We start from the raw sequence: 24,655 nt of genomic DNA, 5'->3' as shown, positions 1-24,655 counted from the left end.
GCGTCCCCTGAGCAGGTCCTCAGAAATTAATGCGACGCGTGCCCGAGTTGCAGTGCCAGCAAAAAGTCGGGGGACGCAGTGTGCTAAAAGTCGGAATGTGACGTCAGAGTCTCTGTTTACTATCTACATGTGACAGAAAGCCTCTATGCAGATCCTACGGGGAACGATGCGTGTGCTTCGCTGTTTGATGAATGGTTCGATTTGGTGAAGCAAAATGCTGACATACAGATGCATTCGTGGTGCTTTTTTTTTTTTTGCAACTTCACAACAGCGACACAATGTATAGCGCTGTATTTGAGCCACTGAGAAAAAAATAACACGGTAAAAATGTGTATTTTGTAATTAAAGTGGAAATTTCGGCTTTAATCTCGAATTGTCCACTTTAACCTCGTAGGTGACTTTATCATTAAAGCAGAAAGTCGTAAACGTCATCCCAGTTTTTAATCGCTACGAGCTTCTTGGACCTGACAGCTGCGGCAAGCAGCAATAGATCACCACACAGAACAAACTAAATGTATGATATTCCAACTCTCTGCTCATTTAGAATCTTTAGATTCATACTTGATATCATTTTCATGATGAAATGCATTAAAGTGTGTATGTTACATTTTACATATAATTTAGTTTAAATAATGAATACTGTTAATAATTACACACATAGGGGGAATAATTACACACATGGGGGTGACACGGTGGTGGAGTGATAGCACTGATGTCTCGCAGGGAGTTATGTTGCTGGTATTTCCTGCTTGTATTCCACACTGTGCTCCGGTTTCCTTCCAAAGATATGCAGATTTGGGGATTTGGTGCCGCTAAAATGACGCTAGTGTATGTATGTGCTTGTATTCACCTTGCGATGAGCTGAGACCTCGTCCAGGGATTGTTTCTCAGTCGTGCCCAATGCTCGTTGGAATGGACACATCCCTGGATTTATAGATTTAATCAATAAACATCCTTTGAGAGATATTGCGGTAAGGTATTATCGGAATTTAATAGGTGTTTTAGGCAATTCACAACACAGAGAAGCCGAACATGTTCTCACCATGATAATATCTCGCACTGCCACCTGGTGGATTCCTCCAGATTTACGCAAAGTACGCACGCAAGTATAAACACTACAACGCTTGCATAGCAGGAGCATCCTCTGCAGCATGCGTCACGTTGCATGAAGTATAACTCCAGCCTAAGGCGCTGCTCCCACGGAGACTTATATTTAGGTGTCAGCAGGGTAGGGGGAAAGAAAACAGAAAAGATAGAACACAAGGAGGTTAAAGAAGAGAAAAGGCAGTCATGGGAGATGATCCAGACACCAGGAAGGAGAAGGCAGCACGAGCTGGGGCTCCATGAGGGAGTGCAGGCTTAGGCGATCTAGGAGCTGGTTCACCCCACTGACTAAGCGTGTAGAGTGGGGCAAGCGAAATTTAAGACCTCCCAATGGATCTGAGGAGCGACTGAGTGAGCACAAAGGAAGACGGGAGGTGTTCTGACCTCGGACGGTCTGGTTACGCAGTGTGGCAGCAGCCAAAACAGGGTTTGGCAGAAAGCAATTTGTGCTGCAAAGGCTCCGCCAGCAACGCCAGTGAAGGGTGAGCCATGGAGACAGAACGTGGTGTGCTGTGATCAGGCGAGGAGAGAGACTGCATTTTAACAGATTTATTTATTATGGATTTTATCCCCACGTTTCACTGGCTTTATGGACTTGCTATTTATTTGGGTACTGTATTTTTCTGAACACTGCCCAATGGACACTTTTGGTTTTACTTTGACTGCTTTTAACAAAAGCACTTGAGCACTTTCCACCATCCCCTGACTTCAATGAGATTTCTCAGCTCATCTCGGTCATAACTAATCGACGGTGTTGGTTCAACAGACTTCCATGTAGGAAGAGGGAGTCTGTAGGGGACCGGCATCATAACACTATTACATAGTAACCAGGTACAGTACACAGTATTGAAAAAAAATAAAATAAAACAAGTACAACTTGGCTTGCAGTATTAACCAGTAGTACAAAAACAGTATTCACACATTTGTCCACATCTGACCTTTTAAAACCAACGTATCCACAGACACGGCACCTTTTTTTTATCAAAAATTCTTCTATGTCATCATGTTCAACTTTATCGTCTGCTACAGCTTCAGTTTCAGAATGTTCTCTGTCCATTTTCACCACTTAATACCTCCCTAACTTATGTACTCCATTGCATGTGTATTTTGCAGTGCACCAGTGAAAAATGTCCTCCCCAAAAACAGTTTCCTGCTGCGCCATGTTGTGAATGTTGTTTAGGCTACTTAAACCGGTGTTCCGGTATAAGAAAAATCCATGTCATAACAAAAATAAAAAAAGGTTTTTGGTATGAACTGGTATACCGCCCATCACTACCATGCAGTCCCTACATTGATGGATTGAAGGCCAGATATCTACATGACCATCATTGTCTAATTGTTTCATGCGAAGCCTGAAAACCATGAGGACTGATTAAGGTCATTTATGTTAGGTAGAATGCCTAGTGGGGGCTAAAGGTCTAGAGGTAAAATGGCAGGCTGAGGTCTTGTGCAACAGTCGCAAAGTTCATACGCACAGCACTGCAGCATCTATGATTGAACCAGATAAAAGAGCACCAGTAATTACTGCTCTGAAAAGAGAGCTTACATAGCTCTACTTTTTTCTGTATATAGACAACAAATAATCAAAATAACTGAATTTTGGTTATGTTCACTGTCTGGATTAAATTGTGTTTGGGTCTGATCTGGACCAGAGTCCACCTATCTTACTAGTGCTAACTACACACACACACACACACACACACACACACACACACACAGTGGTGAACCTAACAGAAATGTCTATATTACTCTTCATTAAACCTTGTAGCGTTCTTGTCTATTCTGAATAAAGTACAACATAGAATACCTTAAGGCTATGTCACATTACATGGCTTTTCCACCAATTTGATGTCACATGCTTCATTTATACAATTTTGGCAAGTCAGAGACAGTTGCAGCATGGTACCATGACCTCCATCATGTAGTATAACATACCCAGCAACTCAGTCAAACCAGTTTGTGATTTGCTGCGGTGGGCTGGCGCCTTGCCGGGGATTTGTTCCTGCTTTTTGCCCGGTGTTGAATGAGATTGGCTCCAGGAGACCCCTGTGACCCTGTGTTAGGATACAGTGGGTTAGATAATGACTGACTGACAGTTTGTGATTTGCCCTAATAAAATCAAATGTGTCTGTTTTACTTAAGTGGTAGGGACAGGCTTGTTTGTGTCTAGGAGAGGTGGAAATCAATGAGCACTCACAGTGTTCTCCCTAGAAATTTTTTCCAGCTGGGTGGCAAGAAAAAGTAGCCGGGTGGGGCGGGACGGGGAAATTTGGTGGTGTGGAAAATTAAGAAGTATCCAATTCAGGATCCTGCAACCTTAACAAAAATTTTAAGTAACAATTGTTACGACATAAACCAACAGGCACAAGTATTGTTGCTGTCGGTAAGAAAAATAAAAACATTGAAAAAAAGTATAGGAAACCTAATGAAGAAAAATATTCTTCAAAGCCAACTTGCATATGCAGAAGGTGTCTTCAGTTATATATTTATTCTTCTTTCCTTCATAGAGGCCCAGTTGTCTGAAGCGTTCCCATAATCAAGGTTCCCAGGATCTGAGCCCTCCAAGGAGATCACTCGTACACTGTCGTAGTGACTATACTGCAAAGTCATCACACAGCCATCTAGTGTCACTGGCCATTTTCAGCTTAATCTGGGGAATGTTCAGAATATTCTGAATTTTTGTTAAATCAGCCATCCTAACTGAAGAATTTTGGAAGAAATAGAACAGCTGCCTTAAGATGTTCAGTTTTGTTAAATAAGGTACAGGAGCTGCTGCTTGGGCAATTGCAAGGGCCAATCGGTGTTTTTACACAGTGGCAGTTGACCAAGAGTCCAGTTTTATCTCTAAGCAGTTTTACCACACCTTTCTGTTTCCCTTCGTAACAGCCGCTCAATCTGACCCTAGTCCAACCAGATTAGCAGTTTTCAAGCCTAGAGTGTCTATAGTCTCACTAAGTGTGTTGGTTATAGTCCCCGCTATGCAGTCAATCATATTGCAGGTTGATACAAAACTAACTCTGACCTCTTTAGTGACCTGGCAAACATATTTATTGTAAATAATTGTTTTACATTTGAGATATCTGGTTTCATAACACAGAATACTGAAAAACTTTTCAGTATGTTAGATTTTATTTCTGATGCTAAGACATCCACCAGCTCTTGCATTATTCTTTCAGAGGCGTAATGTGCATTTTTACCAAAATTAAGACTTTTGAGTGGGAAAGGGAGAGCCTGTTGGATATTCATTTCACACTTGCACTACAGCAGGTATGCATTCTCGACATTTCCACTTGTCATACAGTTGTCTAATTCAACAAACTCCTATTTCTATTTGTGCAATCTAACCACCTCAAGTGATGAGATCAGCAACAGCAGTCATGAAATTTGGCACTCCCTTTGACTACAAATCAAGCAATGTAACATCTGCATTAGCAATTTACTCATTGTAATGCAATACTTTAAACCAACACATTATTGAAGAAATGCCCTATAGCTCCTTGATCACAGACTGAAGAGTTGATTAACTGTCTGCTGTTTAAATGGAGATACAATGAAACATTTACACTGTGTGCACAATTATTAGGCAAGTGAGTATTTTGACCATATCATCATTTTTATGCGTATATTCCAACTCCAAGCTGTATTAACTTGAATGCTTACTGGATTTAAGCACATCAGGTGATGTGTATTTGTGTAATGTGGGAGGTGGTGGCCTAAGGAGATCAACACCCTATATCAAGGTGTGCAGAATTATTAGGCAGCTAGTTTTCCTCGGGCAAAACGGGCCAAAAAAGAGATTTAACTGACTCTGAAAAGTCAAAAATTGTAAAAAGTCTTTCAGAGGGATGCAGCACTTTTGGAATTGCTAAGATATTGGTGTGTGATCACAGAACCAACAAACATTTTGTTGCAAATAGTCAACAGGGTCGCAAGAAACGTGTTGAGAACAAAAGATGCAAATTAGCTGCCAAAGATTTGAGAAGAAACAAACGTGAAGCTACCAGGAACCCATTATCCTCCAGTACTTTCATATTCCAGAGCTGCAACCTACCTGGAGTGCCCAGAAGTACAAGGTGTTCAGTGCTCAAAGACATGGCCAAGGTAAGGAGGGCTGAAACCCAACCACCACTGAACAAGAAACATAAGTTGAAACGTCAAAACTGGGCCAAGAAATATCTGAAGACAGATTTTTTCAAAGGTTTTATGGACCGATGAGATGAGAGTGACTCTTGATGGACCAGATGGATGGACCTGTGGATCAGTAATGGGCACAGAGCTCCACTCCAACGTGGAGGTGGGGTACTGGTATGAGCTGGTATTTTTAAAGATGAGCTAGTTGGACCTTTTTGCATTGAAGATGAACTCAAAATCAACTCCCAAACCTACTGCCAGTTTTTCGAAGACACTTTCTTCAAACAGTGATACAGGAAAAAGACCATGATTTTTATGCAGGCCAATGCTCCATCACTTGCATCGAAGTACTCCACTGCGTGGCCAGCCAGTAAAGGCCTTAAAGATGAAGGAATAATGACATGCCCCCCCCTTCCTCATCTGACCTAAACCCTATCGAGAACTTGTGGGCACTTCTTAAACGCTAGATTTACGGGGGAGAAAAACAATACACCTCTCTGAAGAGTGTCTGGGAGGCTGTAGTCACTGCTCCACAAAAAGCTGATCGTCAACAGATCAAGAAACTGACAGACTCCATGAATGGAAAGGCTTATGACTGTTATTGGAAAGAAGGGTGGCTATATTGGTCATTGATTGATTGATTGATTTTTTGAAATGTCAGAGATGTTTATTTGTAAATTTTGAGGTGTCTTTATTATTCTCACTATAACAGATGAAAATAAACAAGTGAGATGGGAAAATTTTCATTTTTCCTTTAGTTGCATAATAAATCTGCACACTAATAGTTGCCTAATAATTGTGCGCACATATGTATTCCCCTGATGATGTTCACACTCACATTTCCGTTGTGAAACATTCAGGTTTATTAACATTTTGGATTGACTGATAGCACTGTGTTTGTTCCATATTAAAATTAATCCTCAAAAATACAACTTGCCTAATAATTGTGCACACAGTGTATTAGGACCAGGACCAGATGGCTTAGTAACTGACACATTTAAATTTTATTTATTTAAAAAGAATTGATGCTGAAACACTATAATTTTCGTTTTTTGATGAAAAGTGATTTTTTTTCCTTCAGTTTAAATCAGTATATTCTTACATAACACATTTTCAATTAAAGTGGTTAAGTTCACTGTCCTAGAAATCTGAGTAAGCTGGAGCAAATCTGCCAAGAGAAACAGTGTAATTAATGCACTAAGTTGAAGACTCTTACTTCTAAAGGCTGAAAGGTGGTACTGGAGGAAAAAGTGATTTGGTTAATTATCAGTGGACGGTGTCTAAATAATTGGAACAAAGAGCATATTGTGAAGTCAAGAATGAAAATATTTTCTGATAAACTACTAATTTTGCCTTTTTTCTTGGGCATTCGAGTTTGCATTAAAATGCAACACATAATTTGTTATACATTGTTCACAAACATTTAAAGGGTTTGAATAACTCCACAATAGAGTAAACACCAGTATATACTGTATCAGTTAGGACCAAATTCAGCTGTATGTTCTGAGTGGAGGAAAGCTAATCTGTGAATCTTGCACATTATGGCCAAAGAAATGTTTTGATCTTTCAGTACAACATCTCAACTACAAGATATGCATTTTGCAAGTTAACCTTGCAATGAACACTATTTACAAAACAATAGTATACAGAACCTAAAATTGTATGGCTCTTTTTTCAGGCAGAGTTTAGTCAATATTTTAAAATATAAAACTACTAATAGATTAATAAATTAGAAAATTGTGTAAGTAGAAAAAAAAATCTCTCCAGTTTAAAAAAAAAAAAGTTCCTATAAATTTCAAAAGGCAATGGAATGTAATATGCAAATTGTCATTGCTCATTCATCCATTTTTTGAACCAACTTTATCTGCCACAATTCTCGGAGAAGTACCTATCCTGGTACAAAATACAAGTCCATCATTGTACACATTTGAGCACACAACCAAAGTTGTTTGCATCAAGTAAATTTAGAATACACAGACACAAGAAAACACAAACTCCAAACAGACAAGAGTCTGGAGTATAAATCAAATCCAGGTCCTTGAATGTGAAAGGCAGCAGTATTAAACCAAGCTTTACTTTATAAACAGATATTCAAAATACAGTGTCGTCCTCTTTTGCAACTATTTTTTTTTCTATTTTTACTATGTGGCACAGCTGTGGCAATCAGTAGCTCCTGGTGCCAATTAGAGTTGCAGGTAACCTAGCACGTGTGTACCAATGCATTGCGAATGGGAACTGCACTCGCCACGCTGCCACCCCCCTCCCGAAGACACAAGTGTTGCCATCATTTATTTAAAACTCGCCAACCACCTATGGACCTCACTTTACCACACTCAATCACAGTGAGCATAATCACATACTACAGTACTTTACCCAAGAGATTAACACTGAAATCAATCAGTATCCTTCAAAAAAAGAGCACTGCAAGAAGGAAATTTACATTTAAGTTAAGATTTCCTTTATACAAAAGGCCTACAATGCTTTACTTCAAACTATCTCTATCTACACACCATCTGAAAGCCCTTTGCAAAGCAAAATTATGCAAGTCCGTTTTCAAGGAAAGACACCTAAATCCACATTTTGTTTCACCCTTTCTTTAGTAGTACAGCCTAGATTATGAGTACAGACACCAGGGTATTGGTAATGAGCAAATGTGAGGAATTATGCCAAAAAGCCAAGGAGACTAGTACCTTTAATCCCCCCATTTATCAGTCACAGGGACTACGTGATCAAATTCTACTGAGACAGAAGAGCATGAAAACAATGTCCCCTGGGAAATAAATAAACTGTTCAACAATGCCTAGGTCTTCATTCTGGTGCAATCGAGACATACTTGGAACTGCTGTAACTAAAGCAGCTCTCATTAATTAAAGGAATTTAGAGGCTCAATTAAAAATTTCATTTGAAGGAAAAAGGTCTAATCAGATACCTTGAATATCTAAATTACAGCCTGGTCTAATGGATTATCAACCTAAAAAAACGTAGAAAATCTACATCACTTAGGGCCACAATAAACGAAAATAATAAAATTTGGCTCTAACATACAACATACAGCCTTAGAGTATTTACATAACAGTTATTACAATAGCACAAAAAATTATGTGCACGTATCCTAAACAAGTTTTTGTGTGAGTTTGTTTTAAATTAATGTATCTGTTCCTGTATTTGCATTAAATCGATGTGGTGTATTTGTGAAAAAAACATACTTCTTAAACTGTAATGCAACCAATAAATCATACAAATAAATAGATAGCAATAATAATTTAAGATAAATCACTTTTTACTAGTTATTCTAATCTGACTGATTCACAATGACATACAATGCATATCAATGACTGAAGCAATATCATGAAAATGGAAGGAAGCTGGGCTCTACATGACTGCTACCTATGTAAGAGTGATTGATGAACTGGTTGATCAGGTACACCACTCAAAATTCTTATGATATAGATTTCTTTTTTTTTTTTTAAAGCAGTGTAATAATAGTTAGTAGAAAACCTGTAAATGTGCAAATCTGTGCATGCAAATAGAAACGGAATAGGTGGATTTCTGCCTTTGTACTGGTGTCTTAAAAGTGCAGTAATGTTTTTGTGTAAGAGCTTGTTTGACAGAGAGACTATACATTAATTAATTTAAATGAGGTGAATTTCTGTTATTGAATCAATTTAAATAGCAGTGTGTTAGCTAGAGTTTTAATAGAGAAAGGTGTGATCGCGTGCACAATAAGTAATTTATCTGTTCAAAAATACAAATGCTTTGTGCATCACACCAGTATCTACCTAGACTATAAGTTTTAATCATGCCATAAAATGGATTTTTGACCATAATAGAAGTAGGAGTGGGAAGTATTAGTACACAAAAAAAAACCTAGAAAAAATGTTTAGATTTAAGGCAGACTACAGACAGTAAGTGCACTGACAATAGCCTATACTTGGTACCTATGACTAAACTGCCAACCCTAGGAAAGTCACATAACCTGTACATGCTCCAAGTGTTGAAAAGGCAGAGTGGAAAAAAAGCAAAACATAAAATTGTAATATAAAAAAAATGTACTTCGTTAAATACATCTAACAAACATACAATTACTCCAAGACATGGTAGCCCCTATCGGTAACACCAGGTTTACTGAACAGAATTTTGCTTTACTTTACTTCTCTATAAAATGTGATCACTTAAGCTCATGTCACATCACACAACTTCTAGTCAGAGAAAATGTCAAAATTGATAACTGCAGTTACTGATCTCACTGCCTGACTGTCAATTTAAATGGCTAGAAAATCGCTGGGATTTCAAATTACGTGACTGTGTGGAAATGTGCAACAGTGATGGAAATAGGGATGTCACATTACCAGAGTTTTTATATTCAAGACCAACACGACTGACATTTCCTGATACACAATACCACAGCAAAAACAGAAATTCCATTTAATGGCTTTTTATTAAAGTATCTCCATTACTGAAATAAACAATAGTGTGCCTTTGTCTGCAATACAATATAAAATGCACAGATGCTAACAGTAACAAGAGCTTTAAAACATGGCATATCCATCAAGCAGTTATGCAATTATCATTTAAGATTAATGACATATACTGCATAAACATTAAAATATAATGCAAAGCTTGAATTTTAGTATGTGGCAGAGATGGGGATCACCCCAGTGCCATAACAAATGGGGAGTTTATAATCATGGGGGATTTCAGGATTGAGCTGAAAGAATGACAGAATCATGAACTACCCGATTTATCTTAGCATGTACACATTCTAAATGTATTCTCTGACACTTTCTGTCCAGCAACTGAAAACTACTGCTTAAAATCAATACTAAATATAAAAATTCAAACATTACACTTTTGAATTAGTAATTTCCAAAATTATTCCAGATACTTCCATATTTCCATTTAAACAAACTGTTTTTAAAACAACACACTTTTCAAGTCTGATTTGTCAGTGAACCACTTGGCTAAGTTTGTAAAATTTGATATTTTAAGATTTTATATTTGCATCATTACCTGGTTAAAAAAATATTACAAAAGAGTAATATTTAATGAAGTCTAATTAGTTCAAATTTCAAATATCAAAGTTGCAGTACTAAATTTTCCAAATCCATTTCCCTTTTTTTGTAACATTTGTCCCAACCTAAAAAACTTCCTTTGTTAAAATATTCTTGTCAGTTGTGCATATATTCTGTATTTCTGAACTTCAGTATAACAGACTTTCTTTAGCTGTTTTCAAGGTTTCTTACATGAGTAATCATACTGTTTTTACTTCTGCCTGTTTACAAATGCAGAATTAGAAAATTACTTCATTTATGGTGAGACAGCATTACATTTTTTAACATACCATTAAAATATATGCTGAACATTAATCTGCCTTCAAAAGACAAACTAATAACACAAATTCAGTGTGTGCAGATTTGTATTTAGCAATGACATATTACTTTATTTTGAAGTTTTTTTTTGTCTCGCTAACTGTATGTTTTGGCAATTACAAATCTCTGTTAACATTGTACATTTTGTTTTAATAGAAGATGTAAATTGCCTTTTGACACATAATAGCAAAATAAAACTTATTCAAACAAATAGAGCAACTTGTGTCACCAATAGTGCAGAAAAAACAAATAGATACTTCATTTGAGTGTTGTCTCAATGTTTTCTTGTTAACATGGCCAGTCCTCCAACCTGCTATAGTCCTATATGACTAGCTGTGGATGCATGTGTGTTCTAGAAAGTTGATTCTGTTCATCTGGACATAGTTTTTTTTCTGATACGTTTCATCACTCATCCAAGTGACTTCCTCAGTCTCAATTGACATCAGGTTTCTCCAACCTTATAAACAGTACTTGGCCTAATGATTGAACTAGCACTATTGACTAACAATGGGCCGTGTGATCAATGATATGCAAATTGTCCATTGATCAATGGCCGTGAGTACCATTCACAGAGAGTTGGGGAATGGCTGCAATCACCGCATTGTAAGATGGTGAAAGATGTACCCTTTGGCCCCCTCCTCAGTTTAGAGATGGTCGTTACTTTTTCAAGTAAATGGCCTCTTTGACTCCTTCCTCAAACCAGCGTTCCTCCCTGTCCAGGATGTACACATCTTCATCACTGAAAGAGTGACCACAGTCCTGTAGATGTAAATAGACTGCGGAGTCCTGGCCTGACGAGGTAGCTCTTCTGTGTTGTGCCATCCGCTTCGCCAGTGGTTGTTTGGTTTCCCCGATGTATTATTCACGGCAATCCTCTTCGCGTTTTACTGTGTAAACTGTATAACTCTGTCTGTGCCGGGGCACCCAATCCTTGGGGTGAATGAATTTTTGCCGTATCGTGTTTTGGGGTTTGAAAGCCACCAAGACCTGGAGCCTCATGCATAACACCATGCGTAGAATTCGCACTATAACATGACGTAAGCACAAAAGCCGAAATGTGCTTACGCACAGAAAAATCCAGATTCAGGAATCTGTGTGTACACTTCCGCGTTCTTCCGCTCCATAAATCCCGGTCATCGTGAAAAGTAAGGCTTGTGTACGCGTGTGCTGTCCCGCCCCAATTCCTCCCAGAATTAAGCCTCTTTGAATATGCAAATCAATATAAATAGCCCTTAAGCTCGGCGTTCTGTGAAAAGACAATGGGAAAAGCATGGGGGAAAATAGAAGATTTTCAGCGAATACCAAGTGGAGGCAAAGGAAAAACATACAATTTGTTGGTTTAAACAGTGGTATAATCAACAAAAGGAAGTTGATCGAGTGACATAGCATGTCGGAGAAACTTGAAAGCTCAAGTTCACAAAGTCACACAGTGGCAAAATAAAAATGAAGTCACATATCACAGTCACCGGGAAAAGGCGAGTCTGAGCTTACAGACAAAAAAAAAAACAATAGGCACACAATGGGGGAAAAAAGCACAAAAGTCAACTTTAATTTCAAAATTTCCACTTTAATCACGTAGTTTATTTTGCCATTAAAGTAGATTATCATAAACTTCATCTGAAATTCATTTCATTTACTAGTTTCTCAAATTTCATCGTAACTAAAGTAGCATGTTAAATGCTTTGTTTTGTATTTGATTTTCAATGTGCTCTCCGTGTGTGAATCACTACGTGCTTCCGTTCTTTCTCTTTCTCGGACAGGACACAGAATCCATTACATTCATGATATTACAGCTCTCTGAATAATTAAAATACTGCGATGTATATGTGATATAATTTTCATGATGATTGGAATGAAAGCATGTTATTAAACATGGGAACACGGTGGCGCAGTGATTGTTCATGTCTCACACAAGATGCTACTGCACCACACACAACCTTCGATGAAATAATTTATAGTAGCAGCACTGTCTCTTTCAAATGTACTAACCTGCAATTCCTGTCCTTACTTTTCTTTCCTCAAATACCCAATCGCCACACAATCAGCTCTGTAATAGACGTTAAGTCATCTGTAAGCTTACAACGACGATTCTTCAAAACTATTAAGGAACATTGAAATATCTTCATAGTACGTGTTTAATTATTCTATCCATCTATTCTTCCAGTGTCGCGCCAGCCTCAGCAAATATATAGCGCGCAAGGCAGGAACAATACGTGAACTTGCTAGTGCTACGGCACTGTGTCCTCACATGTTTAATTATTAACAATACAGATTATTTAAATGAAGTTAAAGTTTTATTTGAATAATATAAATCAACATATTTTGCTGCATGTCATCTTAAAAATGATATTGTCATCATATGTAAATATGCGCTTTATAAAGTGGCGCAGGTTATGCAATATTATAACTGTAGTGCAAGTTTACAGTGGGGCAATTGTACTTATAAGTACAAACAGTTCTACAAGGAGCAATTGATTGAGTGTGTTTATAGTTCTTGGGATGAAACTGTTTCTGAACCTCCAAGTCAACACAGGAAAGGCTTTGAAACATTTTGCAATAGCTTTGGCAGCATGTGCTTGATGCTGTATACCAATAATTCTCTTCCCGATCAGCTGCTGCTGTGATTCCCCACTCAGATACAGTGATATAAATACTCCGAGTGGTGCAGTGAGAGTAATATGGAAAAAGATGATCCGCTGCGACAACATTTAAAGGGAACAGCTGAAAGAAGAAAAAGAAGAGGAAGAAGATGGTGCAGTGAGAGTAACAACGCTAAAGCAGTTATGGTATTTGGAATACTATGGCTATTCCCTGGGCCATTATATTGTTACAGGTAACCTGCAATCAGATGCATTACACTAATAAACAATATGCGGATAGTTTTAATGTATTTATAAAGCTGCATCAGAAATGTGGTTCTAAGAAATAAAGGGTAACCACACAGTATGAATAGTAGCACTGCTTTGACACTGGGTGCCGCCAGTCTGCAAAACCGAGGGGAGAATTTGCGTACGACAGGGAATGAGGTACCGTGGAAAAGTGCGTGGCTTTACGTCAAGTGTAGGTTTTATACATCGCGATTTGACTGTGGAAACATTTTTATGTAACACTTCTGTGCATATGCACCGTTTATACATGAGGCCCCTGGTGTTTTGAAAAAATGCGTCTCAGCAGTTCCGATACTCCTGACACACAACGGATCACCAAAGGTTTTCGCTTAGGCAGCGGTTGTCCTTCCCCTCCCCTGGATTGCTTAGAGGATTCTTATCGTGTCTTTCCTGCTTTGACAAAAGCCCAGCTGGGATAGGGCCTTTTTGATATGATGTTCTTCTGCTTCCCTAGCCGCTGAGTCTGTGGGTATGGTGTTTACTCGGTGTTGTAGAGTCCTGATGACACCTATTTTGTGCTCTAGCAGATGGTGAGAGTCAAACCTTAAATACTGATCCGTATGCATTGGTTTACGGTGCATATCCACTTTCAAATGACCCCCATTGCTGATGGAAATTTCACAATCTAAGAAGATGTTCTTTTCATAAAATTCACAGAAGAAAAGCCAAATCATTGGGCACTGCAGCTTTCATCAGTAACAGACCATGGCCATCTTCCCCCTCACCACAATGCAAAAAAAAAACAAAAAAAAAAAAAAAAAACCTTGAATTGTTGTCTCATAAATTGTTTAAACATGTTAACAATGTAGTCAACAAGTCCCCACTCTACCACTTTGAACCTAGTAATTGTAATTCACTTGATCTATATAAGAATGTACACTTTGAACTTTGATTTGTCACATCAAAAAACACTATGCAAAATGCAGCTTATAAATAATTTAGAAATTGAAGCCAAATAACCTGGTCAGATACTGTGGAACTACCCCACACCTTCAAGCACTGTGGATCTTACCAGCTTAAAAAATTTACCCAGTAGTCTCTGAATTTATGAAAAATGACGCAAAGACTAACACTTACTACAGGACTTATGATATGTGCAACACATTACTTGTAATTCAGAAAGCAGAAATTAGCATCACAGTAGACCTTCAACTTAAGCAAATTCAGCTTTACATGACATGGAAACAGAATAAAAAATTAAACTGGAAGTAGTACAAAAATGCTAAACCACTCAGGCACTTTTCAGCCTGTAGATTTGTCTCAGTCACTACTGCATGACTTTTAAACAGAAGTGCCAGGTGTATTCTCTCACTTCCTCTCTCTTTCACACAATTGTGAAGTTTCTTTAAGAAAGAATAAGACGAAGACATTTCACATTCCCTCCTAACATGACATGTACAATTGCTATGTTTGCCACCAGTATCTTTTCATGTTCAGGCATCAGCTGGCTAAACTGTCATATTTGTAAAACAAAAATAATGCTCTGTTCTAAATCTGGCTGCACTGTACTGAATCAAGGTGCTGTATCTGTGTCAGCTGTACACAGTCAAAGTCACCTGCAAAATGATGATATTGTGCACAGGACGTTTTATGTTAAATGACTGCTGTATATGCATAACTAGCAAAATACCCGTGCTTCGCAGTGGCTAAGTACTGCCCTAAAATTTTTATTAAGAAGAAAATTAAACCTTTTTAAACTGAGGGAAAATATACCAATAATTATTTGTTAAGGATCTCTTTGTATACCACATCGTCAGTTCAGCCCTCCGGTTGTAATATGACCAAGCTGTGCGCTGAGCTTACTCTTGAGCATGCAACGTACAGTTGGCCATGTGAAAAGTAATCTTGTCTTAAATCTCACAGCTTGGATTGCTGCTGTCATAATCGGTTTGAGTTTCATGGTTTGTTTCAATTACGACAGTATTTGCAGGACTTGTGTTGAAGTGACATTTGGCATCTGTCAAGCGTTGTAAGCATACAACCGGTTTCATCGATAACTTCAAATTCAGCTTTTGACAGCTTAAACATTCATAAACATCAAAGTGTCCACTACTGAAATCGTCACCTGTCAATCTAAGATGTTTAAGAGGCACTGGAGGTTGTCGAAAGCTGTAAAATATTTGGCCATTTCAGTACACTTGAAAGCGACAACCGAACAATTCAGCGGCAGTTATCAACTCACATGCAGAACCATAGGTGAAGAGCTTAAGCATTTCACTCTTATAATGCTCCTTTGTAATATAATTATCTCCTGTACCGTCATCAGTCCACATCTTGAACCTGTCCCAGTCATTCAATACCTAAGACACAATGTTCAAGAGTGAGCCTGATATGACCGTGCAATATGTAACAAAGAGAATGGAAAAGGCAGGTGCCATGGTGATCACCTTGATAGACATGTTAATCGGGGTACGGTTGGAATGATAAAGGAAATGGGTACCTGAACAATGTAAAGTAAGTCTAAAATACCTACACAATAACTATAATCGTAATAAACGAACAATAAAACAGCGGAGAAGCCGTGGATTAAATAAAAAGGCTGTAGTTATCAGCAGGGAGACGTGAATCCCATGGCGAAGCAAGGAAGGGAATGTAGAGACCGGAGCGACGAACGGCCTTATATAGGCAGGCAGCCAACAACGTGGGAAGCATTGGGATGGGGGACCCAACGCCGCCTCACACGGTGACCGAGCTGCAGGCTATGGACATGTATATGTACGTAAGTAGGATTCAGTTAGCGTTGGGAACCTGCGTACCAAATTTCTTGAAGATGGGCCCATAAGTAACAAAGACCGTTGAAAAGTTCAATATGGTGGCCGACAGTGGCGTCATACCACCAAAATAAGTACATACATCGGTTTCGGTTAGTGCAGGTAAGCCGCCAACCAAATTTCTTGAAGATGGGGTCAGCCTTCTACCTACACAGGAAGTTAGAGAATTAGTGACGTTGGAAAGTTCAATATGGCAGTCGACAGTGGCGTCACAACACCGAAGTAAGTACGTACATTGGTTTCGGTTAGCGCAGGGAAGCCGCCTACCAAATTTCGTGAAGATGAGGTCATAAATAGGAAGGTTCAACATGTCGACCGTTATGACCGTTACGTGTAGAATTTCGAAATGAAACCTGATAAACTTTAAGCTAAGCTGTAAGGAATAAGCCTGCCAAATTTCAGCCTTCTACCTGCATGGGAAGTTGGAGAATTAGTGATGAGTGAGTGAGTGAGTGAGTCAGTGAGGGCTTTGCCTTTTATTAGTATAGATGTACATACTAGTAGGTACAAGTTTAAAAAATGCGTGCTGTTATTTTAGGGAAAACATAAGTGGATGTCTAAGGACATTTCACTATACAGTAATCCCTCCTCGATCGCGGGGGTTGCGTTCCAGACCCCCCCGCGAAAGGTGAAAATCCGCGAAGTAGAAACCATATGTTTCTATGGTTATTTTTATACATTTTAAGCCGTTATAAACTCTCCCACACTGATTATAAATATTCCCCGCAGAGTTATACAGCATAATCCCTTTGTATTCTCTTAGATATTAGGTAAGATTCATTGGAATTATGTATATAAACACACTGTTTATATACAATAAAACCTAAATATTATTTTAAAGATATTGAGTGTCTCCGATATCACATGTTACAGCCATTACAATAGACATGCCACCAGCAATAAATACGTACAATGCAACAAAAATAGTATACAGTAAATGTGTGTGTACAGTGACACTAAACGCGCGTATGTACAAGTACTGTAAGTAGAAAATTAATTATGGTTACTCACCAACAATGACACGATGACTTCTCCGATAACAATGAGTTTTATTTTACTGCACAACAAAGGAGAGCGCTACAGCCCTTAAAGGAGCCGCTTCAGGCGATTGTGTAGCACTGCCGTTGTTCTTCTTCTGGCAGTCTTCAATCCAAATCCCTAAAGCAGATTCCATCCAGTCTACTGCCTTATTACATCCACTTACAACTTGTTTTGCACCCGGTTAAAAGGACACTGCGGCCGTAGATCTTATATTCCTTTCCTACTTTTTAAATAAAAAGAATCGTAGCCTTCAACAAATCCAAAACGTTTACCTTTTCGGCAATCGTTAACATCTTCCGTTTGCGCTTGGGCACGGCCCCTGAAGCAGTAGCAGATCGTTTTGGAGCCATAATGAAGGGCTTGACTATGCACAAAGATAAACACAAAAGAGGACAACTCTTTCACAGCGAAAACACGTTGATGCTGAATGAGCGAGACGAGACTTCCTGGTTAACACTGCATTCAGCAAGCAGGAACTTAACTGCGTGCTCTGATTGGTTAGCTTCTCAGTCATCCGCCAATAGCGTCCCTTGTATGAAATCAACTGGGCAAACCAACTGAGGAAGCATGTACAAGAAGTAAAAAGACACATTGTCCGCAGAACCCGCGAAGCAACGAAAAATCCGCGTTATATATTTAGTTATGCTTTCATATAAAATCCGCGATAGAGTGAAACCGCGAAAGTCAAAGCGCGATATAGCGAGGGATTACTGTACACAAATTTATGCTATATAGGATGGTAAATAACATAACCCTCATGCAAGAGGTGTCTACTGTATTTTGCAATGCAGCAAGAGTTTATTTCCACATGCTAGCAATGAATCACTATTGAAATTTTAACACTACAGGATTTTACTATGCTCTTGTAATGTCCAAAATACATTTAACTGTCATTGATTTAACTGATTTTTTTGTTAGTCTATAGTAGACAGGATGCCTAAATAATTCAAAAATAACCAACCATTGGCCTACGTAACACACAGAAAAAAGCGTCCATTCTTTTAAAATTTTCAGTACGGAATGGCAGATGCAATAGTCAGAAGGAGGATAAATTCGGCTTCTATTACCTTAATTAGCATGTAATTTTTAACACAACAACCAAAAAATGGTGGGACATTATGTCACATAACCTATGTCAATGCTGTCCGAACACCTACAGCCATGCCCTACGTTCATTAACTGCTGGGTAACACCTATCATATTGGGGCTCCCGTTCTCGGAACAAAATTCTACCACTGACTACTCACCAGGACGGAATATGACAAACACTTTTTTGGAGCAATAAATGGTTCATTTACTCAGGTTTAGAAAAAGGTTTATATTTAAAAACACATTTGATGAAGGTTGGTTCTCATGCAAACTGGACTAATGTTTATGGCTTTAAGTTTACACAGTTTATCCAGTTTAAAAATAACCCTGTGATAAAATTCATAGTTTAAACCCAATCATTTGATTAAAACTTCCCAACCACACTAGTCCTACAATACCCTGACCTGCTTAAATGACCTCTCAATCCTTTATTTTAACAGACACCAGCATTAACAGGTCAAATAACTTGCTCAGTAGCATACAGCAAGTTGATAATGAGGACTAAATTGCACCAAAGCCTTAGAAACCAAATAAATAAAATGAAAAAGTTTATTTAACAGAATAACATTTTTTAAAACATATTTTTTGTGTGCTGACTTGTTAGTATGTAATTTGATCCAAATAGTCACTTGACTTGTTGGCCACACTGTAACTGAAAGCTGAAGTTGTGTACATACCAGTTTTCTGAACATAAATTTGATGTCATCCAAATTACTTTGACAGTAAGATTCCCATACTTCTTAAAAATGTAATCCAATTTTTCACACATTCTAAGTCTGGAAATCCATCACTGAATATTCCATACTTTCCTCACTATTTCGATTACTGCAAGCACCCTGTAAAATATATATAAAGCTTAATGTATATACATGCATATATACATTTGCACACGTTCTCTGAAAAAATGTAAACTATTAAATAAATGATTGTGTACTATTGTAGTTTCAAAGATTTTGTTAAAAAGTTCCATACCTTAAAAGTTCATTTTTCCCATAACTTCTAATAGTCAAAATATCCACAATTAGTTTCCACTCATGACCTGCAAAAGAAAGAAATCCAGAGGTGTCAAGAATATTGAAAAAAATAAAAATAGCAGTCCAGCTGTTACACAAGTTTGTGATATTTTATACACAAGTCTAACAGTAATAAATGGAACAAAAATTTCTACAGTAACAACTATGGTAAACATTCACAAGCAACACAAGCACTGTGACATCAATAGTGGGTTTTCTATGATCAAACCAATACTCCGAACTGCATAGTCAAAACAGTTGGTACAATGTTTAGCCACTTTTTTTCTTCTGTGAAATCTTGCTTAATTTCTGTCACTATGGCTGAAAACTCAAAACAAAATTTAGATTCTTAGATAGAAAAGGTGCCAAGCCAGATTGGCACTGACAAGTTCATTTGATTTGAAGAAGTTGTACTGCTGCAAAAAAACAGACATCTGTACTTTTCTCCAGGGTTAAACTAGCCGTGCATGGTCTTTGGGACAAAAAACAACCCGAAGACTCCCTAGCTGTTTTACTATATCGGTGAACTTGCAGAGGGTCAGCTTAGTGGGCCAGGACAGGTTGCATCTTGTCCGACATGGACATGTATTCGAGTGCAGCTGTGACACAAACTGAGCTGGACAGGCCAGAATCTGTCTCAGGCAAATGTATGATAACTTGTTGTGTGAATGAACAAGGTGCACGTACCACATAACTGAGTTTGTGCATGAAAGTACCGAAAAAACATAAAAGTGCATGCATGCACCATCTCACCAAGTGCAACTCACACTTCTATAATGTTTTACATCTTCCATACGATTCCCACCATCTCCCGTGGCTGTGGATCAGTACGAGCAGAATGGACTGCTCCATTCACACACGTCTTTTGTAGTGAGAAATGAGGAGCGTGCAAGCCAAGGTTATTATAGTTTTGCCTTTTTATATTAGTTTTTATTTCTATATATTTTTTCTGACCTTACTTGAAAATTCAGTTTAGTTTTAGTTTTCCTTCATTGTGTATTGTTAGTTTTAGTTTAGTTTTTATTTCACAAAAATATTTCTATTTTATTTTTATATCTATTAGTTTTAGTAATTACCAGCTGTTCTCCGCAGCTCTTCCTGTGTAGTAGTGAAATGGGACAAACTTTAAAAATCAGTAAGACAAATTTTAAAAAATGTAATTTGAACTGAGAATTTATATGGATAGCTTTTCATATCTGAGGGCCTCATACCATTCATATACAATATTTTTTGGTTTTGCTATCAGCGGTGAGAATGTAGCTGTGATCTCTTTGCCAAAAATGTAAAAAGTCAGCAAGGTATCTCTGGCTAAGTGGAAGGTAGGCATGCTCCAATGTCAAACGTTGCCACTGTATCTGATCATGTTCAGCTCTGACGGGAGAACATCCCCAGCATGGGGATAAGAACACGAGGTCATAATATCTCTTGCAATTAGCAGCTACCATCTAAAACACATGCAGCTGTGATCTCTCTCTCAAAAACGCCTAAGGTTACTCCTTAAAAATCTCTAGATATTAATGTTTCCTGAACAAACAAGTATCTCTAACTAAGCGGAGGTAAGGTACACTCCAACACATGGTGAGAGGCAGACTAATTCGAACGGAGGCTGGTGTGCGAGTGAGGATGGCCCTGCCAGGCTTCCTACTCCTGAGGTCCCACCTCCCCTTCTCCTTGGCCCGAAGCCTCAGTCTTTGATTTGCACTAATAAATCGGTGCCACAAGCGAACTATAGTTAGCGCAATGAGAGAAGTTGCATAACCAACTGGAATGTTCAAGCAAATTATAGAAAAGAAAAAAAAAAAATATATATATATATATATATATATATATATGGCATGGTTAAAGAGCTACTATGGAGTTTAATTTTGCGTCACAATCAGACAGGACTGTAGACTTGATGGATTTGGATATGTTAGTGGAAGCTTACTACACTACATGGTTTACTATCTGGTTTTGTTTCTGTCTGATGAAAACAAGCATAATCAAAACCAGATACTGAATATGAACAATTTTATACATTTTTATTATATTTTAAAATATAATTCCATGCCATTTGTGCTGAACAAATGTGCACTGATTGTTGGCACGTTTTATATTTTTATTGGGCCAATTTGTAATGAAATTTAGGTGAATTGTACTTTAAATGTCTATACCACACAACATATCTCGCTCCAAGACAATGTGCTTACAACGAATTCCTTCAATATTGCAGTCAAAAATCTTCCATACTGGGCTTTTTATTTTCTACCAGCCAAATTGATCTCTGATTCCGTATCAGGCACATACAATTTATAGACAGAATTTTGCCACCTGCAGGCCTGGAAAGATATCAAAAATCAGAAAGTAGATTTTACTATGTTCTGACAGGTGTGATCATGAAAATCACAGGGGCTTAAGAAGTTGCCCTCAACTGTTGCCCTTTTGTCATTTCTTCACTACACTCAGTGTGTAGACCCCCAACTAGCTGTATTGAGGGAACTAGTATCTTCCCCACAATTTTACAGAAAAACAAATTGTTTTACTGTTAAAAAAGAGCACAAAATGTGGTAGGTAAAATGGCTGCAAAGATCAAACTAATTTAGAAGGCCCAAATTTTTTAGTTATGTCAAGGATTCTAAAGGAACTGTCTATTTATGAATGCAAAACTCTTAAAGCATATGAAAATCTAGTTAAAACGTTATTTTGAAGTTGAACAACTTTCTCAAGTTCACTAGTGGGCTACATACCAAACGCACTGCACCACTTCTGCATGTGTAATTAAACCTTTGCGTTATCCATTTTTTTCAGTTTTCATTTCATTATCTTTAAACAATGACTGTCAAAAATACAAGAAAACCTGGAAGTTGGGAATAAAAACCACGCTCTTTATTGAGTGTACATGTGCCACTGCATTAGGGCTTCCCAATCTTGGGTGTACACACCCCCAGGGGTGCAAGATAGCATTTCCAGGGGAGTGACAACAAGGAAGGCTTTGTCATGATCTGCCAAAATTGATTGATGAGAGTTGTCTAATGTTACTGTGGTGCAATCTGTTTCTTGTAGTGTGCCATCATTTGTAGACCATTTATTATATAGACAGACAGACAGATAGATAGACAGACACTTTATTAATCCCCATGTGGAAATTCACATACTCCAGCAGCAGCATACTGATAACAACAATATTAAGAGCAATAAAAAATCTTTAAAAAAAAAAATGCAAGGTGGAGAGTGCAAGGCAGGTATAACAGCCTATAATCTTGTATAGTGTTAACGTTTACCCCTCATGGTGGAACTGAAGGGTCGCATAGTGCTCTGGTTCTGTAATATGAAAAGAATAAAGCATTGAGGGTGCAATTTTCACCTGTGAATGAGCCTCAGGTATGTGCGTTCTCGTGGGATCCTTGGTGCTGATGAAGCATTCCTAAAGACAAATAACTCTTTTTTTTGTAAGAGAATGGAATTTGGACCTTGCAATGGTGAATTGAAGGTTGAGGTCTAATACTGATTTCTGTGCAAGCCCTGATCATGAAACCTCACTGACTTCAAGGTTTAATTTTTTTGAAAATTTTCTTCTTTGACTTTTGGCAAGGACCTTGTGGGGTTTAACGGTGGTGGGTTGAGTGGGTGCAAGGCAGACTGAATTGGACGCAACAGCTGCTGCTTACACTCAGCCTATTTCTCCTGCATCAGCACAGCAATTTTAACTGTGTGGTGCATCTGTTTTTGAACTGCAGTGTAGGTGTTATCTGGGGGTGGGGGGTATTAGGATGGAAGCTTGCTGACTGTGTTTCATTGTTTAGTGGTGTAAAAGCACCACGCTGTTTCACGGGGGTCTCCAATACCCCACAACCCTCAACTGTTGCCCTTATGTCATTTCCTCGCGACACTTGATGCCTCGCGGGATACCCCATCTCCCGGATCGTCAATCAAGTATCTAAACTTAACGGTGAACACATTTACAAGATTGAGATTTATAAAGGTAAATTACTCAATTTATATTTAAATTTTATGCACCAAGATAAAAGCTTATTTTTTTCAATTTGTTCACCTGCAGTATGTGGTTCAATTTGTGAATCAAAAATTAGAATTTTGACTTCTTAATCTTCAAATGTGATATTACTTTTGTAAAAGGTGCAAACATAAACCAAACATTTTCTAGGAGAGTGGGGCATGGAAAAGGTTGGAGGGATCCACTGCACTACATCTTTCACCTGTTACAAGTTTGCAGGTTGCAACTTCAACATAGGTAAAGCTGCACATTGTCTAGAAATAAGGCACTGAATAAACTGCAAAAACTTAGTAATGCCAGGAAGAAGAAAACAAAAAGTCTGGATGGGTTGGGTGTGGGTGATTTTCCATTAGTGTAACAAGGGTGGATTCTATTGGAGTATGGGAGTTTTAGCTTGGGGTCTATGAAAGATGTGATCAACATGGCCATTCCAATTTATCTAAACATCTAGATATCTTACAGTGGTCATAAACCATGAGGCCAATCAACTCATGCACAGTTGTAGATATTGATCAGGATCAGGTCAAATCCCAATTTACTACTACTTATCAGACAAGCACAAAAACAAAAAAAATAATCATGAACGATATACAACTTCTGTTGCAACTGAAACATACACCATCCATTTATTCATTTATAGGAAGTACTTTTCCACTGGGAGACAGACCTGTTTTAACAGGTAACTCATGAATTGTCACATTTCTAAAATCTATATATTTGGAATACAACTGAGTCAGCAAATGTTATCTGGCCTTAGACCTGCATTAATTATACTTCTTCAACCTGCACCATTCATATACTTTAATATGCAGTGGCAAATTAGTTGTTACAGCAAACTGTCAGCTGAATATTACTAGCAAAATGTTTTATTCAATGGATGTTTTTCATTTAATAAATTGCTTATTAAAATTTACAACTACTGTAAGGACAAAATTTGACTCCTAGTGACTAATAATATTCATAGACAAGGACTTGTCATGTGACTCATTGTGATAAATAAATTCAGACATGAAAATACTAATATAACAAAAACAATAAAAAAAATCTAAAACAGGTAAACTTGGCAACAGTAATTGACACGATTTATTATTAGAACATTAATCCAAAAGATTAAACCCAGAAAAAAACAAACTGAATTCTTAAATTGTTATTTATTACGTCCTTTGTTAAGTTATTATTTAGCATAATTTTGTTATTCTATCTAATGCATACTATTGCACTCGTTTTTACTGATATTTATAAAGTCATATTATTGGTA

The 24,655-nt window shown here is 37.8% G+C and overlaps 1 protein-coding gene across 4 annotated transcripts in view; it reads right to left on the bottom strand.

Annotated features, from left to right (window-relative positions):
- Positions 1-24,655, bottom strand: part of rnf44 (ring finger protein 44) — a 170,706-nt gene that overhangs the window by 58,103 nt on the left and 87,948 nt on the right. For 3 of the 4 annotated variants that reach the window (XM_039776482.1, XM_039776485.1, XM_039776483.1), the window contains exon 2: positions 19,366-19,432. The gene's annotated coding sequence lies outside the window, so the exon portion shown is untranslated. Of the gene's footprint in view, positions 1-19,070; positions 19,230-19,365; positions 19,433-24,655 lie in introns of all 4 variants that reach the window. The other variant, XM_039776484.1, reaches the window with a different exon arrangement.

Source organism: Polypterus senegalus, chromosome 13, assembly GCF_016835505.1.
Source record: "Polypterus senegalus isolate Bchr_013 chromosome 13, ASM1683550v1, whole genome shotgun sequence".
NCBI classification, from domain to species: domain Eukaryota; kingdom Metazoa; phylum Chordata; class Cladistia; order Polypteriformes; family Polypteridae; genus Polypterus; species Polypterus senegalus.
The sequence above is the reverse complement of the archived record's forward strand: the minus strand, read 5'-3'. Positions and strand labels throughout refer to the sequence as shown.